General features: G+C 31.5%; 1 non-coding gene across 1 annotated transcript; it reads right to left on the bottom strand.

Moving 5' to 3' along the window:
• Positions 1-4,652: 4,652 nt before the first annotated feature.
• On the bottom strand, positions 4,653-4,758 carry LOC128040670 (small nucleolar RNA R71). Its single transcript, XR_008195476.1, has one exon. It is a non-coding gene; the product is annotated as a small nucleolar RNA R71 (small nucleolar RNA).
• Between the last annotated feature and the right edge of the window lie 1,838 nt (positions 4,759-6,596).

Raw genomic sequence — 6,596 nt, forward strand, 5'->3', positions numbered from 1 at the left:
TAATAAAAATATAAGAAAAGAAAGAAGCATTGTCATCTTCTTTATTTCTTTTTTCCACGAAAAAAGTCACCATTGAAGAAGAAATATAAAGTTTCAAGCATCCTTCACATTCAGCTCTTGCATGTGAGTTGGTTTTAAGCTTGTTTTTCGTAAATTTTATATTTTTCAAATCATTATAGCTTAATCTAGCTAACCCAGGGACTAATTGTGAAACTATTAAAGTTTTGAAAATTTACCATTAGTTTGTTTTTGAATTTTATTGGATGTTGTTAGTTGAGATTAAAATAATATGTTGAAATTAGCATGAAATTCTTATAAAAATAGGTGCTTAAGGGCTATGTAAGGATGAGTATAAGGTTGGATTAAAATTTTGGAGTTTAAATGTGTGAAATATGTTTGTTACAAATTTTAAGGACCAAATTTAATGAAATGTAAAAGTTTTGGAAAATGTTGTAAAATGTTATAAATGGTCATATGCATATGTTTAAGCATTTTAAGGCATTGAGAGTTTTTAATTGAGGTAAATTATTATATAGATCAAGAAACGGAACAATCGGTCCATAGACACGAGAAAAGAAAATTTTTTAAATAGTCCATGGTGTTGTGTTCATTGTTGTTCTGGTTAGGTAAGTTCATGAGGTTTATTTGATTAACTCTTATTTATGTTGTATTGTGTGTGTGTGTGTGTGTGTGTGTGTGTGTGTGTGTGTGTGTGTGTGTGTGTGATTGGCTTGGAGTAAATATTGGATTTGAGATTGAAAGAGTAAATTGTAAAACAAAGTTTAGTTCAAAATTATATGTGAATATGTATACGCAAATGATGATGTTATATGTTATGAAGATATTATAGGATTGAATTAGAACAACTATGAAATTAAGGCCCGTGTGAACATAGTGAATGATTAGGATACAAATGACATGTCATTAAGGTTTTGAAATATCAGGTACTATGTACCGGTATTCATATTGTCTCAGGCATAATGTTTTGATAAATATATTTTATCAAGTACTATGTATTGGTGATTATATTTTATCAGATACTATGTATCAGTGTTCATATTGTATCAGGCACAATGTGTTGATGTTTATATTTTATCAAGTACTATGTACCAGTGTTTGTTATCTTATCAGTGGTTGAGATCCAACATTTGTTTCGAGCTCTCCACAACTCGTATAAGCAAAGCTATCTTGAGTATCCGAGGTTAATTTACTACAGTTCTCCAGGCTAAACTAAGTGATGAAATCATCTTAAGATGAAAGAGTATTTGAATGGAAATGTTAATCATGAATTGAATATGGCTATTCTGGTCACTATGTTACTTTTATGTATGTGATGATCATGGTGTGATAATGTACTAACCAAGTTGGTTATGGCATGAATTGTGTAAGGTGGCAAGAGATACTATGTTTACATGTTAATTTCAATATTAGTTAAGATATGAATTTTCAAGTATGTTGCTTTTATTTTTATACGAACTTACTAAGCTTTGAGTAATCTTACCTTTGTTTCGTTTTTCTCCCTTGTAGATTTGTGCTATCAATTGGATCATTTTCAAATTTCACAATATCCACAAACCTTTCGATAGATTTTTGAACATTTTGGTCAGTTATAAGTGGCATGTGAATAAGCGTTAATAGTTATATATGTTTATATGTATTTAAGATTGAACATATGTTTTGATACATTTTGAATGTGAAAATAGGTATATGTTACATGGAATGGCATATATGTTTTGGTCCATATGGTAAAGCTTTCTAGATAAGTTTTAGCATTTAGGAATGATGACTGTAAATGTATGGATAACAAGGTATGTTATAAGTGAATGGTTGATTTTAATCTTGTTATAATGTGGTTCCAATTGTGGCATATTGGTTAGAAGTTTAGGAAATGTTTTATAGTGTACCTTGACATGTTTGAATAGGTATATGGATGACTATAAGTATTGGTATATGTTTGGAATTGGTTGGAAATAGGTAACTTGTTTTAAAAGGAACTTTATGATATGCACGGTTTGTATGATCCTATAAAATTTTATTTTTATTCCCCGATATTTTACATTTTATTTCATTTAGTCCCCGGACTCAAGATTAGCATAGTTTTCTATTCCTTGCTTCAGATTAAAATTCAATCTCATATATCTCATTAGGGACCTAACACTTTCTATTTCTAACATACTTTCATGAAAATTTTTACATTTGTTCAATTTGGTCCCTAATGTAACAAAGTTAACAAATAAGCCAAATTAACTTTATAATTTAATACCTTTCATATTATAAGCGTAAAATCTACCAACTTAAAGCCTAATTCTTTAAGAAATCAACAATGACAACTTTTAAACTATAACAGTTTGACAAATTGGTACATGGGTGATCACTCTAAAATTAGAGTTATTTTCAACACTTTTTAACATATAAATTATGCAAATTCTGGGTAGTTGATAACACTTCTAGTAGTTTTTATTTATAATTCCTTTATATAAATTCAATACTTTGTTTTTCATCTTTCTAAGGAAATAAATGATCTCCATGCAAAAAGAAAGCAGAAGTTCACTACCTTAGGATGATTTGTTGCCCTAAAGATACTTATTGGGCCTCGGAATTTATCTTAACCCAACTACAAAGTGGATCAAAAATCATGGACAGCCCACTAAAGGAGGAAAAAGCCCAAACCTTTCACTTGATGGCCCAAACCGTCCACGTCCAAAAGAACTTTTCTTCACCTTCTTTAACCATGTTCCTTGAACAAGGAACAACTATGAGGAAATCAAAGGGACGACACAACAAAGGGAGGAAATCAAGGGACAACACCACATACATAGATAAAATTAGGGTATTTCATGTCAAAAATAGTAAAGGGACGTTGGGACTAGATAGTATAAATAAGGGCAAGCATTTGAGAAAAGGGGAAAAATTTTTGAGACACACCATTCTTAAGAGAAATATTCGACACAAGAAAAGGGAGAAAACACTATATTTTTCAGAGTAGTAAGAGAAGTAGAAACTTGAGAGCATCAAGGTGAGATTAACACCCAAAAGAGGAGGAGAGTCACCGTGAGAAGCAAGAAAATAACAGTTGCAGAAAATGCCATGCATTCAACTATTATCTCTTCTTATTGTGCACTAGTCGTGGACAACCCCCTCGACATTTCTTCTCTCTTTTCTTCTATCGTTACTTTGCTTTTAGAGTTGACGAATATGATTGCAACTTATGTTTTTAATTTAATGATTATGGCTTAATTTTGTTTTTGCTAGAAAAATTATGACTATTTGACATATGTGATCATGATTTTATGTTAGGAATGTTTTGTGCAAATGAATATTTCATTCATTTAAGTTGAATTAATGTTAATACTTATAAATGTATAGCCAAAATTGGTAAGTAAATGAATTAAATATTTAATCTGAGAAGATGTAATAGTTAATGGACAAAAGACTTAAATGGTACATGTCATGCTGATATCGAGAGATGACTGTTGCATGCATAAATTGTATGAAATACCCGAGAGGGTGATCTTAAGGTTAGTTTGATATAGATGTATGCAAAAAACTAAGAGACATAAATAAGATTTCAAATGAAGCCTATGATTTTAAGAGTTGGTTTAATGAATTTTCATATTGCCACGATTTATCATGACATTTTATAACATAATTGTCAATGATCACTAGTTAAAGAAAAGTAATTGTTCTAGCATATTCTTGTAATTATTGTTAAATCTTGTGTTACAGTTTCCTGCTGTTGTTATATTTTATATTGTGTTTATTTTATTTTGTTCGCATCTTTAGTATACTTAGTGCTAAATTTCTTATCCCACATCAATATTTTTAATTGTCATACGCTAAGTTGTTAAGAATTAAATCTGCAAATAAATTGCATATACAGTCCCCCGTAGAGACAATAACTCGTATACTTACTACTTCGTACTTGTCACAACTATGTACATTTGCACATATTCGAAAATCTCTTGTAAAGTTTTTGGCATCGTTGCCAGGGACTGTGTTTTAGACATTATTTGTGAAATTCAAATTTTGCAATTTGGTTTAAATCCTTTTCTTTTCATTTAAGTTTTCTTTATTGTTCTTTTTTCAGGTACCAATAGTATATGAACATAGATTAGATTATCGATCTACTTCCTGTTGACCCTAAGATTGAATGCACCTTCAAATAGAGAAGAAGGCAATGAGTTATCAAAAGACAAGCTATAGAAATGGATCCTAAACAACAAAATAAGAATCAAGGAGCTATTTCCAATGCTCATAATTCGGTCATCGTTGCTGATGAAAAAGGTCATGCCATCCATCAGTATAGCATGCCTTTATTTAATGAACTCAACCCGAAATTTGTGATACTTGAAATTGAAGCCCCTCGGTTTGAATTAGAGCTAGTTATGCTCCAAATGTTGCAAACGATGGACCAATTTAGTGGAATACCTACCGAAGATCCATATCTGCACCTTTGGTTATTCATTGAAGTAAGTAATGCATTAAAGTTAGCCAGAATGACTGGAAACGCTTTGAGATTGAAGTTATTCCCATACTCATTGAGAGATAGAGTGTGAACATGGTTGAATTCCTTATCGACTTATTCGATATCAACATGGCAAGAATTGGTTGAACGATTCTTGATGAAGTATTTTCCACCAAGAAAAAATGCCAAGCTAAGAAATTAAATCACTAGATTCAACAACTTGATGAAGAATTTCTTTATGAGGTTTTGGAGCGATTTAAGGAAGAATTATGAAAGTGCCCTCACCATGGTATTCCTTACAGTATTCAGTTAGAGACTTTTTACAATGGTCTCAATAGTGGTAGACACTTTAGCCAATGGATCTCTTCTTTCAAAATTGTTCAATGAAGCATGTAAGATCCTTGAAAGGATTTCTAGCAACAACTATCAGTGGCCGACTAATTGAGTAGCCATAGGAAGAAGAGTGGCCAGAGTTCATAAAGTCGATACACTTATGTCTTTGGCAGCTCAGGTATCTTCTATGAATTCCATGCTTAAGAACCTTACAACTAATGGTTTTAATGCTAGCATGACAAGTCAGCAGTCAAGTCAGTTTGAAAATATCTCATGTGTTTATTGTGGAGATCATCATGTGTTTGAGAACTACCCATCAAATCTAGAATCTATCTACTATGTGGGAAACCAAAATCAAAATAGGATTGATCTGCCACAATCAAATTACTACAACCCTTCATGGCGAAATCTATCGAAATAATCGTTGGATAGTGTGATAGGTCTCCAACGAGCTTCCAAACCGATCGAGCTTCCAATGATCTATAAAACATAGGAAAGAAAAATGAAATAAGCACATAATGCTTAGTAAGTTCGTAAATCATGAACATAGCATACCATTTTAATGCCTAATCATAAAAATAGACATGAATCAATCCAACATAGCTTGGTACAAGCCTAAGCATCATCAACAATACAAGTTAGTGATTAAACACATAACTTAACAATACCATCACATGATAAGGTATAGTACATGAACTTAACATCACTTAAATCATACTTCTCATAAACATAAGTATTCATACTTTGATCATCAACATTTCATACCTTTTCATGAGCTCTTAATTTAGCTTTCGGTACATTAACCGTTCTTTCCCTTTTCATGCCCATTGAACCACTTAGAATAATATCGGATATGCGGGAAGCTAACACAAAGTGTTCTAAACACATGGTCAAAACCATTCATTTCCTTTCCTTTACATAGATGCTCACTCGAGCCATAAATGGGTTTGGTCACACAATCTGATGATCAGAATGTAGCTACACAATGCCACTCACACAAGCTAACGAGTATCCATAAAAATGCCGAAACTCAGCCATCGGTAGGACATTCAAGACCAGCACCCGAAACATGGTAACACTAATGACATATCATTTGTATCCTATATATTCCTATGGTTCAAATGGGGCTAGATAGTCATTGTAACGTTGTTAGATTTCCATCCTGGCATGATATGATGCGCAACATAATAGCATTTAAATCGAATACATTAAAACCCTATCTAAACATACGAACTTACCTCGATCACAAAAACGATAAAATAGGATCGATTAATTCGATTCTTTATATTTCCCTCGATCTAGATTCGTATGACGCTTAACTTTATCTAAATAAGAAAATTCAATCCATTCAATATTCATTCTATTCAATTCAGTCCAAAATACATACTTTTTCAAATTTACACTTTTACCCCTAATGTTTTAACTTCTTTACAATTTAGTCTTTAAGCCTGTAAATTGAAATTCATGCAATATCATCGACATACTAAGCTAGAAGAATTAAATATAATCCCATAGAAACTCATACAAACCATTATTTCACAATTTCACCATATATTTTACACATTTTACAAATAAATCCCTAATTGGCGCTTTTAACAAAAATCACTTTACAAAAGTTATTTATTAACAACAAAGATTCATTTTATTCCATTAAACATAAAAAATCACATGTACACATTCATGGAAAAACCCTAACCTTTTAATATTTTTAAAAGTTAGTCCCTGGGCTAGTTAGATTAAGCTACAACAACTTCAAAAACATAGAAATCATTAAAAACGGGATTGAAATTCACTTACA

Source organism: Gossypium raimondii, chromosome 4 (assembly GCF_025698545.1).
Source record: "Gossypium raimondii isolate GPD5lz chromosome 4, ASM2569854v1, whole genome shotgun sequence".
Taxonomy (NCBI): Eukaryota; Viridiplantae; Streptophyta; class Magnoliopsida; order Malvales; family Malvaceae; genus Gossypium; species Gossypium raimondii.